This window comes from Podarcis cretensis, assembly GCF_951804945.1.
Source record: "Podarcis cretensis genome assembly, chromosome: 4".
NCBI classification, from domain to species: Eukaryota; Metazoa; Chordata; class Lepidosauria; order Squamata; family Lacertidae; genus Podarcis; species Podarcis cretensis.
The window spans coordinates 42,770,487-42,782,955 of record NC_137173.1 but is presented as its reverse complement, the minus strand read 5'-3'; the positions used below and the strand labels follow the sequence as shown (position 1 = coordinate 42,782,955).

Genomic DNA, 12,469 nt, shown 5'->3' with positions numbered 1-12,469 from the left:
GGAAGGAGACGGAAAGCGGGGGGGGGGGAGAGAAGAGAAGCGCAACTGCAACCAAATAACAGCGCCTACCAGGAGCCACCTCCAACACACGCATGCATAGAGAGAGCGGGAGAGAGAAGAGCACGCATTCCCGGGCTCGCTCTCCCCGGAGCGCCTGCGAGGCGACCAGCCGCCTGCCACTCACTGGCCCCCAACCCGGCGAGGGAGGCAGCTCCAGCAATGCGTGGTCCCCCTCCTCCTTGCCAAGCATGGAGCGCTCCAGGCTAGGGAGCAAACAAGCTCCTCTCGGGCTCGTGTTGCTGCTGCTTGTGGTGCCACACAGAAGGGGAAGGGAATGTAGCCTCTCTCTTACCTGTTTTTCTTTCTCTCTCTGTCTCTGTCTCTTTTTTTTCCCCTCTCCCTCTCTCTCCCTCTCTCTTTTCTCTTTTTTAAATTGTGTGTTATGAGGAGAATTTCTGGAGAATCATTTTCCGCCAAGGCGAAAAAAGAAAAAAAAGGGGGGGGTGGAAAGTGAAAGGAAACAAAAAAACAAAAACAACACCCGAGCCCCTTCCCTTGCAAGCCCCCCGGCCTCCTGGTACCAAGACACGAGGACAACATCAAAGCAACTTGGGGGGAACACTTGAGGGGCCTATTGTCTGCTCCGGGCGGCTCTGTTTTTCCTTCGGCCTCCCCCCTCTCGCTGCCGGGAGACTTGGTACGGCCCAGGCATTCATGCCAAGTAGCTTTCACACATGGAAGCTTGTCTCAAGCAATTGCTGACAAGCCACAAACAAGACATTCTCCCTCCCTTCTCCCTCCCCCTCCTCCTTTCTTCAGAATGCAAACTAAAACTCCAGTGACAGGCAGGCGGGTTTGGCTTAGCCCCCCCACTCCTCCCTCTACACACACATACACACACACGCAGAGCTCAGCTCACTGCTGTACTGGTGGAGTTAAGAGACAGGGAAAAAAGCCCAGGCTGAGTTGGGGGCAGGGAAAGAGCTGTCTGCTGTGTCCCAGTAAAATGGCAGAGAGAGAGAGAGAAGCTGTGCACACAACATTGCAAAGCATTTGCCTTCTTCGGGTGCAAGGGGGGGGGGGTCAAAGAAGGAACAACTGAGGCGGGGAGAAGGCAGGCGAATCAAACTCTTTTGCATCGTATTTTGGGCATGGGGGTGGGTGAAATTCGCCTTGCAACCTCAGTCAGATGAGATCGATCTCCCTCTCCTTCTCCCTCCACACACACACACAATAGATAAATAATAGGGTGTTTTACATAATCCATTCCGGGTTTCATTATTTCACTTTCTCCCCAGCGTTCCTCACATCCACCCATTTCTCCAGCGCACTGCCAGGGCACAGCGTGTTCTACATCCCACAGGGCTGACCTTCTTTCCGTGTCCTCACAACAACCCTGTGAGATGTGGGTGAACGGTTGTTGTGCAACCTTGTGGAGTGACTTCCACAAAGCCGCCCAATGAACTTCAGGGAGGAGGTCAAACCCGAGCCAGAGGCTCTCTCACACATTGATCCTGATGCTGCCCATTGTGCAATAGTAACACTTAAAAAAACACACACACACACACTCCCGAGGGTAACACAGCATTGCTCCAAGGAAAGGGAGTCAGCCGTCCAAGGAGGTTGCTCAAGGTCATGTAGTGCACTTGTTGCAAACTGGAGCTAAAGCTCATATCCGTTAACAGTCCATTTAGGGTATGTTAGGTAGATGAGCTGGTGTGGTGCAATGGTTAGAATGCCAGACTAGGACCTGGGAGACCAGGGTTCAAATCCCTACTCAGCCATGAAGTTCACTGGGTGACCTTCGGTGAAGTCATGATGCTCACTGTGTGACTGTCTCTCAGCCTAACCACAGGGCTGTGGTAAGGATAAAATGGCAGCAGGAATCATGTGCCCTATTTCTGAGTTCCTTGAGGGTGGGATAAAAGAGTAATGGAATTAATGAAGGGCTTGGGAGGTAGTAGATTCCACTTAAAATACTGCGCTTCTGACATTGAGTCCAGTGGAACTTAAAAAAGAATAGTGAAAAAGACAAGCATGCTCGTGTGATAAAGAAGTGTGATAAATTGTTAAGACTCACATAGGTAACAGTCAATCACCCCCACCCCCAAAAAAGCAACTACTTGCATCAACGTATAACTCATGCAATAAATGTGTTTATTCAGATTTTGTTCCAGGCTGGGAAGCGTTGCGGTGCAACAATCTTGCTAGAAAGCTAAGCAGGTGCAGATCTGTTCAGGGCTTGAATGGGAGACAAGAGTATCCTATATGTGCCATAGATGGGAGACATGATAATAAAAAGGCAGTCCCATTAAGTTCAATGAGATGCTTTAGGACTGAACTATACATGATCATGGGGGCGTGTCAATATATTCCCTCCCTTTTAAGTTTTGCAAATAGTGGCTACCTGGAGAGCAGGGGATGGCTGATCCAGATTTGGACTATAGCACAGAGGGGGCTTTAACCCCTTCTTATTTATTTTTTGTTTTAATTTCATAAAATGTATATATACTGCTTGGTTGTAGAAAAACCTTCAATGGAAATCAACAGCCACCCCACTGTAACTACTTATTGGACCCATTAGAATAAATGTTTATGTGGCAAAATAATGACAATGGCATCTTGGGGTGGGGGATTTTCATTGGGAAGATGGGGCAAGGGGTGGAGTTAAGACACCTTCTGCCTCCATTATGGTCCCAATGGCTGTTATCTGAAATCCATCCATCCCTGTTAGCTACTTGGTGTGTTTAGGCCTGCAACCTTTGAAAGGAACAGCCCACAGTTCAAGAGTTACAACTTGCTTCTTTCAGTTTGGATCTGAACAGAGTCGACTTTCTTGCCCCACTAGGTGTGTTCATTTATTCCACCATGCTTGCTTCTGTAGCAAATGGTCATATATTGTGCATATATTTCTATTTAAGCTCTTAAGTGAATTGCCACATTTTACATTTCATTCCTACCAGTAGAACAGCAATCCTGTCAAGATATGACAGGTGGCCAGTATCTGCACCTTCCAGAAACAATTGAAGATATTTTGTTCCATTGGCTGTCTCAGCTGGATGACTGGGTCTCTGCCATGAATGTCTATTTTGTATTGCTTTTGGTTTTTAAATATACCTGCTGTTCTTTTTTCGTCTGCTCTTTTTCTTGTACAACACCTTGAGACACTTGTACAGAAGTCAGCTAACAAATTAAGAATAATAAGAATAACAAACACCACCTTTTATAATTCTCTTTCCCCTCTGCACCATGAGAGGATGGCAATTCATGGATCTGATTATATGGATTTTTGTTTCAGGAAACTTACGTCATCATAAATTTGTTAGTCTTTACTATGCTACAAGATTCTTTATTAATTCAGGAGTTGAGAAGCTGAAAACAAGGACTTGTGTACCTACTTCTGTATAAGATTGGGGGTGGAGTGTGTGAAATGCTTATGCCTGATCTATTTATTGGTTGTCTGGTTGTTGGATTTGGATTTTTTATTTCTCATATTTTCTTTTCCCCCAGAATCCTTATTTGGAAGTGCAAAGACTAAACAAAAATCTAGGTGTATGTTCTGCATACTATGTATGAATTTGTGTTGAAGTGCATGAACGACTGTCGAAAGTTTCACGAGATAAAACTGCAAAGCTCCACCTTGAAAAATATGCACTGTGCCCAGAAACAACAAAAGGGCCGGTTTCTCAGCTTGTCAGAAAAAGGATTGCAAGGCCCTAGGAAATGCCACAAAAACTTCAGCAGGCTTCATGTGTATAACCGTGCCTTTCATCCAAGGATATCAAAGTGATTTTGTAAATAAGAGCAAACGTTATTATCTCAGTTTCGTAGGTGGAGAAACAGACAATGATTAAGCACTTTGCCCAAGGCCACCTAAAGGAGAAGGGGAGAACCCAATTCTTCTGACTCCGTGCTGACTTAAGTGTTGAAGCCACAAAAAATTCTGCCTACCTTGATACTCATTCACAAAGGTAGTTGGGGTTTTTTTCCAGGTCTCATTTTAACTGGCACCTACTGTGTGGTTTGGGGATTAGATGGAGAAGAAAGAGGAATTGATCAGAGAGAGGGGGAAGACAATGGGGGAGGGTATTTTTGCTTTTCAGAAGCATGTGACATATGAAAAATGGAACATAAACAGAATGTTGCAAAAATCCAGATGGCATGAAAATGGAAGGCTCAGATGATAAGGAAAAATGTATCCAAAGCAGCATGAAATGTGCATGGAAAAGATGTCCAGGTTATATAAAGGAAGCTATTAAAATTTGCTATTAGCCAAGTTATTTGCATTTATAATAATATATATTTCACCATTAGCAAAGTATTTAAAATCTACAGAATACAGCCACTAAAATTAAACATAGTATATATATAGACTTTACACTAAAGATGCTAAGTATATAAAAGTTATACTTCAAACTATAAAAAATATATTTTTTATACTTACTTTCTCCTCTGTTTATATATGCTGATCTGTATTTATTTTTACATTTCCTGGAACATACATTTGTACACATTAAACAGATGCTTCTCATTAAAGCTATTTAAAAGAGCTATTTATGCAACACAATTATTTTATTTTTTTTATATATAATATTTATTAATAGTTTTTTTTTTAAATTATAACATAATAAACAAAACATACAAAAAACATCACATTTCATAACATATTTTCTTATCCTTTTTGGACTTCCTCACATCTCCCTCTCCTACGTTCCAAAATATAAAAATTAATTCAGCAATTTATCACCTTGTCCCCACCTTATCTAATTTTCCAATGTTATATCTTAAATTTTAGATATATTCATTTGACTTTTTAAAACTTTTTAATTTAGCCTAATCATTATCTAAAAGTTGATTTTTTCCTAAATTTAGCTTATCTTCATAGTTCAGTTTATCTAATTCAATGGTGCCAAGTTGTTTGTGATCAAGCATCCTCCTTAACATTCATACAGTTTACAATATTTTTGCAAATAGTCCTTAAATTTCTTCCAATCTTCTTCCACCGTCTCCTCTCCCAGGTCTCGAATTCTGCCAGTCATCTCAGCCAGTTCCATATAGTCTATCAGTTGCATCTGCCATTCTTCCAGTGTGGGTAGATCTTGGGTTTTCCAATGCTTCGCAACGAGTATCCTTGCTGCTATTGTTGCATACATAAAAAATGTTCGGTCATTCCTTAGCACCCTCTGGTCAACGATGCCCAAAAGGAAGGCCTCTGGTTTCTTAGGGAAGGTATACTTAAATACCTTTTTCAGCTCATTGTATATCATTTCCCAGAAGGCCTTAACCCTAGGGCAAGTCCACCAGAGGTGAAAGAACGTTCCTTCACTTTCCCTGCATTTCCAACACTTATTATCAGACAAGTGGTATATTTTTGCAAGTTTGACTGGGGTCATGTACCATCTATATATCATTTTCATTACATTTTCTTTCAAAGCATTACATGCAGTGAAATTCAGCCCAATGGTCCATAACTTTTCCCAGTCCTCAAACATAATATTATACCCAATGTCCTGTGCCCACTTTATCATAGCCGATTTAACCATTTCATCTTGTGTGTTCCATTTTAACAGCAAGTTATACATTCTTGAGAGTACCTTAGTCTTAGGCTCTAACAGTTCCGTTTCTAACTTCGATTTTTCCACCTGGAATCCTAACTTTTTATCAAGTTTAAAAACTTCTTTAATCTGAGCATAATGTAACCAATCTCGCACTTTGTCTTTCATTTTCTCCTGACTCTGCAATTTCCAATTATCTCCATCTTTTTCTAATATTTCCCAATACTTCGGCCATTTGGCTTCCATATTGAGTCTTTTCCGGGCCTTAGCTTCCAATGGTGAAAGCCACCTTGGAGTTTTGTTTTCCAATAAGTCTTTGTATTTTGTCCAGACATTAAACACTGCTTTTCTGACAATATGGTTCTTGAAATTCTTATTGATCTTAACCTTGTCATACCATAAATATGCATGCCAACCAAACGCATTGTCAAAACCTTCCAGATCTAGTACATCAGTGTCTTTGAGAAGCAGCCAATCTTTCAACCAGCAAAAAGCTGCTGATTCATAGTACAGCCTTAAGTCTGGCAGGGCAAAGCCCCCTCTTTCTTTCGCATCAGTTAATATCTTAAACTTAATTCTTGGCTTTTTATGCAACACAATTATTTTATCAACTTTTGATGGCATTATAATATCACACCACTATGTAATCCTAGGCCAACATAATGGTCAGATCCTTAACCGTGGCTATAACTAGCTAATCGGAAGGGGGAGGGCTGGAAGAGACTGCAGAAATATTTAGAGAAACAGCAGGATTAGTCAGCCTCTGGGTTCCAAAATCTGGGGATGTGTTTGTACAAGACCTGGAATGTCAGGAAACCTATCTTGCAAAACAACTTAGAAAAATATTCAAAATGAGCAAATAATATCGCTACGTTTAGTAGCATTACTACGTCCAGAATTTCCAAGGCACCTAGGAAAATAGATCCTAAACCTAAGGAATTAACCATGAATTCTTTGCTTTTGACACAGCCAGAACCAGAGAACCGCTTTGGTCATACAACTTGCAGCTCTGATCCAGCAAAACAATTATTTGCATTGATAAGCCAAAGGCGTGGCCATCCCTTTGAGTGTCATTCCTTCAGGCTTAGCATGAGGCTTAGGGTGCCACTCCATTTGGCCCATTGATTGTGGCACTCTCCTAGTGATAGAAGAAGGAGACCACTGAGGATAATGCCCTCTCTGAGAACTAGGGGGCTGGGTTGTGTCTGTGAAGAGCAGGGCTATTAGGTATTGTATGTCGAGTGTTTGGAAACTCTCGACATACCCTATTTGGAAGAAGATCTGTGGGCATCTTTCACTGCTCCCATGTTGACAGGGGTTAATGGGATTTTTATGTTTGCATTCCTGCACTGTAATTTATGCATTTTATATTACTAGTGTAGTTTAATTTACTTTTTTACCCCTGTGGACGCTTTCTGCAGTTACTTTGCATTTCTGGCTTACAGTTTAGAGTATGGCATGCTCTTGAAGTAAATTATTATTGAAATGGATTAATTGCTAATTGTTTGTAATGCTTACATTATTATTTTACTCTGTGTTGCTGTTTGTTACTGTCCTCTTTTCATGTGCTGTAAGGTGCTTTGGGCACATTTTTTTTGGTAGAAAAGTGGCATACAAATCGACGGATTACAAGTTCTGATGTATGGAATCCTTTCACCACTTGGTAGCTATTTAATTAAGTGGAATGACTTTCATTTTAAATGCTGAGTCCCACCCTATTACAGGGGAAGCCGTCTCCTGAGACAATTCATTGTCATGCTGCCAGGTCGCCCAGGGGCTTGAACCGTGAATTTTATATCCTAGGGCTCCACTGTATCAAGAGGTCAGAGCTATGTAGCAACAGCTCCTAAAATCAGCAGGCAGGATGATGCCATTGCCATAGCCAGGCCTTCTGTAAATGCTTCTAGAAGGTGGCCTTCTGACCTGGATGGCAATTCTGATACCAGTAGTAGTCCCCCCCGCACCTCCCCCCACAATTTATGAAATGTTCTCCCTAGCAAGACCTGCCTCACTCCAACCTTGACATTGTTTTGGTGCCAGACAACTATGTTTTGGCTTTCCTGGGTATTTGGGCATCACCAATGATATGTCATTCAACCATTAATTATGTCTGTAATAATGTTGACGTGATATTTATGTGGGTTATTTTACTTTGGTTGGAAATCCTTTTTGGTCTTTTGGCCACCTCATGAGAAGAAAAGACTCCCTGGAAAAGACCCTGATGTTGGGAAAGATTGAGGGCACAAGGAGAAGGGGACGACAGAGGACGAGATGGTTGGACATTGTTCTCGAAGCTACCAACATGAGTTTGAACAAACTGCAGGAGGCAGTGGAAGACAGGAGTGCCTGGTGTGCTCTGGTCCATGGGGTCATGAAGAGTCGGACACGACTAAATGACTAAACAAAAAAACAACAACAGTGGATACAATTAATATACCAAATAATAAACTTCCACACACACCAGACTACCAAAAAGGCTGTCTCCATTTCATTTCACTTTGTGGGGGCACTGAGAGCAGGGACTCACTCTGAAGAGGCTCTTGCAGTTCAAATAAGCATCTGAGGGAGAAGGCAGTGTTTCAGGTGCCAAGCTTTTGCAGACTTTCGTAGATTAAAACCAACATTTAAATTGGTCCCAGAAGCAGAATGGGAGCCGCCACAGCTGGCAAACCACGGGCATGATATGGTAAAAATTCCCAGTCCCTGTTAAATGTCTTTTGACCCTGTTTTGAACCAATTGCAGTTTCTGGACCATTTATGTAAACAGGCCAGCACTGCAATAGTTGAAGCAAGAAGTTATCACAGCATGGGTAAACTGTGCCTAAGCTATCTCCATTCAGGTATGCTACATCAGCCAAAGATGATAAAAGACACTTTAGCAGCTGCTTGAACTTCTAATGACAATGTTGGAGCTGATCAAGTACAATCTCTTCCAGAACAGGGTGAATGCTGTTTACCAACCATAAGTCCCTCCATCGTATCACAATTGAGTCTCAGCTTGTTCACCCTGATCGAATCCATTATCACACCAAAGCTTCTCTTCAGGAGGCTCACAGCCTTACAGAATCTCTCTGCTGTGAGGGGTGAGCTAGAGCTGGATGTCAGTTGTATACTGGTGACATCTCAGTCCAAACCTCCCAGCGCTTTCATGTAGATGTTAAACAGCATAGGAGAAAAGCAGATCCTTGTGGGACCCTAAAACACACCTTCCAAGAGGTCAAGCAATAATCCTCACGCTGCACCTCCATGAATTCCCTCCCCTTAAAAAAAAATAGCAGAATCAATGCCAAGAACTGCCTCCAATATGCCACTCAGGAAGCCGATGCAGAGAAGATGATGGTCGATGTAGTAAAAGAATAAACACGGTCAATCTTGCCTTGTTTCTCTCTCAGCAAAGGTCAAGTGACCAAGCCAGTCTCCATCCCACACCTAGGCCTGAAGCCAGATTGAAATGGACAACACTGATATATCAGCACCAAATTTACTGAACTCCACCTGAATGGCACTGAAAGCTTCTAATTAAATTGGATAGATAGAACAGACACAGGTAAAGTATGAACATCCAAAAGTGCTTTCACTTCAAGAAGTCACATCACTGAAAGAAAAAGATGATTATCAAGAAACAACACATGATTGCAGAAATTAATAATCAATCAGGGATGAACTTTAACGGAGTGTTCCTCAGTCTCAGAACAATCACATAACACAAAACACTAAAGAGCAAATAAAGGATGGAAGTTCCATTAATTCTGATTACAATAATTATGATGACTCCATAATGGTGCCAATGCTATTTAATATTTTTATTTACTGTACTTATTTATTTCTAAATCTTGACACCCCTTGTCTTTCAGAAAAGCACTCAAGGCTGCTTACCTTTAAATCAATAAGAAAACATGATCAAATAGGCTAGTAAAATCATTGCAAAACATCACAACACATGTTGCATAATCCACGGGTTACCACTCATGGAAATATGTTGAATACTTGAGCATCATACATGTTTTAGTGAACGATGATTTATCATGTTGCATATATTTGGGAATAAACATCCAAATCATTATTCTAGCTCACTTGTGCTTATCAAGTTAATTTTGATGGATAGGAGCTGGTTTGGTTATTTTCCCCACCCTTTCCCCTGAGTGTTTGCTATGCTCTTATCCTATTCATTTTTAAGGGAGGTGACTAGAACTATCCACAGTATTCCAAGTGTGGTTGAACCATAGATGTGTAGAATGGCACTGTGATATTAGTAGTTTTTTCCCAATCTGTTTTCTAATGAAACCTAACATCAAATTCATTTTTTTTCCACAGCTGTCACATGCTGGTTGATAACTTCATGGAGCTATCCACTATGAGCCTCCCAGGTTTTGCTCCTTCCCAGTCACCACCAGTTCAGGCACTGTTAGTGTATATATGAAATTAATATTCCCCCACAATGTAAATCATTTTACACTTCTTCCTTTACCGTCCATTCACCAACGTTGGAAAGATCTTTATGGAGCTCCTCATAATATCTTCTTCTTTTTTAACCACCTTCAATAATTTCCTGCCATCAGAACACCTAGCTATCCCACTTCTCACCTCTGTCTCTAGTTTTATAAACAAGTTAAAAAACACAAGTCCCAAGGCCAAGGTTTAAGCAGCTCCACTGGGAGAACTGTCCATTTATTCCTACTCTCTGCGTCCTGTTCCTTAACCAGTTAGGGATCTAAGTAACCTATGTCTCTTTTCCTATGACTGCTAAGCTTACTCAGAAGCCACATTATCAAAGCTTTTTGAAAGTATATAATATATACCAGACCACCTCTATCCATTTGCTTATTGACACTCTCAAAGAAATCTTCTCCAGACAGGACTTACCTTTTCATAAGCAATGCCGTAGCTCACATTGACTTATACGGCACTTGTTCCCAGGTATTAAGTGTTCCTAGGATTGTCTCCTAAAATGGAAAATGCTGAGTCAAGATAATGAAGTCAAATGGGAAAAGGCAACTGGATAATGTATGAATGTTTGTTTGTGTAGGTAGTTGAGGGACACTAAACGTTCCACCTCTAGCCAACAGTGCCAACAGACTTGAGCAAATCAATGTCTCTCAGCCTTCATTTCTCATTTTATTAGAGAGGAATTATCATAATATATACACACTGCATTTCATGGGCTGTTGCAAGGATAAACTAAATAAATATTGTGAAGTGCTTTGTACATTAAAAGTGCAATATACGTAAATCAAATTAGGGAGAAAGCTGTTTATTCCTCCTTGTTTCATAAGCCAGTCACATTGCTGTTGATTACTTTCCAGGTTCTAACTTGCTCTTACATTGCTTAACCTTTCAGATAAGCATACCCTGCACTCTGAAAACTAATGGTATATTTATATTTATGTACTTACAAGTCTGCAACTTTGAGCTGAACCTGAGCTGAATTTCAGCAGAACCGAAGGAACCGCAAGTGATGCAAGGGGAAATTTTGGTAATCTTTCATAATATGGTGCCCTCTGTGAAGCCAAAATTTGTTTTCCCCCAAATGGATATTCTCAACTATGGATCTTCTCAATTATTCTCGCCTCGGCTCAGTGTCCTGTGCAGAGGAACTGCCTGCAGAGCCCTAAATAGAAGGTGTGAGGTCAGTGATTGGAGGCATCTTGCTTCCCTTTGTGGGAAGGTTCACAATCTAGGAGTTATCCCAGACCTCCAGCACTGTCCTGCCCACTACTGCTGCACCAGGAGACATGAAAAAGTGACAGTTCTACTCAGCAGCTACTAGCCAATCCTTATACATCACCTATATTGCTTTATTGCTTAGGAAAGCAGAAATGCTTCTGCTGATGGGACAATCTCCTTAGTACAATGCTGAATACAACCCTTAGTTATCCTCTTCGTCTTCTGGGATAGGTTTTGGGAAGGAATTGAGACATGACTGGTAAATACACTGAGAATGAGGTTCTGTTGCATCCAAGTCCTGCCTTTGTACATGGTTCCAAAATACCAAGTTTGCTCTACCTAAAGTCTGCACAACATACCGGTATGTCCCTCTACCAATTATGCTGCCTCACAGTCTAGGAGGTGGCCAATGGAACAGGATGTAGCACACAAACAGGGAGATTCACCCTAGAATTTCCTGCTATGCCACAGAGGCTTGTGACAAGTTACACATGTGTACAAGATCAAGAGCATTTCCAATAATTCTTTGCCACACTGCAAAGGCTAATCTTAGCGGATCATCTGCATGGTCATCTTGCAGTCTAGATTTGGGGGATGTTTGGTCCTCCAGGTGTTGCTGAGCTGCAACTCCCATCATCCCAGGACATTGATTATGCTTGCTAGGGCTGATGGGAGTTGTAGTTCAGCAACATCTGAAGGGCCAAAGGTTCCCCACACCTGTTGTAGTCCAATAATATTAGTGCCAGTGTAAGGTGGTTGAGGGCAGCAGTTGGCATTCTAAATCAAGGTGACCTTCCTCATGTTAAAATCACATTGCAAACCTTGTAATATTCTTGTTTCCCCTTGCTTTATCAGCAAACAGGTAAAATCTAGAGGGAGAGGGGCTGGATATGTCAGCTCAATTGCAACAGATTTTGGACAAAATATTTATGCAGATGTATTTTTGTTGGTGCTCTGATTTCTGGCTCAGACAAGACACAGTAGAAAGAGCTTCCACTCCCATAGCAACTGTCCACACCTCACTTAGAAAGGCCCCCTCCAAGTTGAAGACCAACTGCAGAATTTTCTAGCTGTATTAATTTGCAGGCTTTTAGCACAAAATTCTCATTTTCTTCCCACTTACCCTTATTAAAATGCACATTTATTTATCAGAGGGGAAGCCAGCTATAGATTAATAAATTTGCATTATTTTATGGGAGCATTATTTTCTGAGCAACGTGCTAAAATCATGCAATTTCTAGTTGGGTCCA

At 41.5% G+C, this 12,469-nt stretch overlaps 1 protein-coding gene across 1 annotated transcript in view; it reads right to left on the bottom strand.

Moving 5' to 3' along the window:
• BCL9 (BCL9 transcription coactivator) overlaps nucleotides 1-479 on the bottom strand; it is a 98,576-nt gene extending 98,097 nt beyond the window's left edge. The window contains exon 1 of the mRNA XM_079974762.1: nucleotides 353-479. The gene's annotated coding sequence lies outside the window, so the exon portion shown is untranslated. The remainder of the gene's footprint in view (nucleotides 1-352) is intronic.
• Between the last annotated feature and the right edge of the window lie 11,990 nt (nucleotides 480-12,469).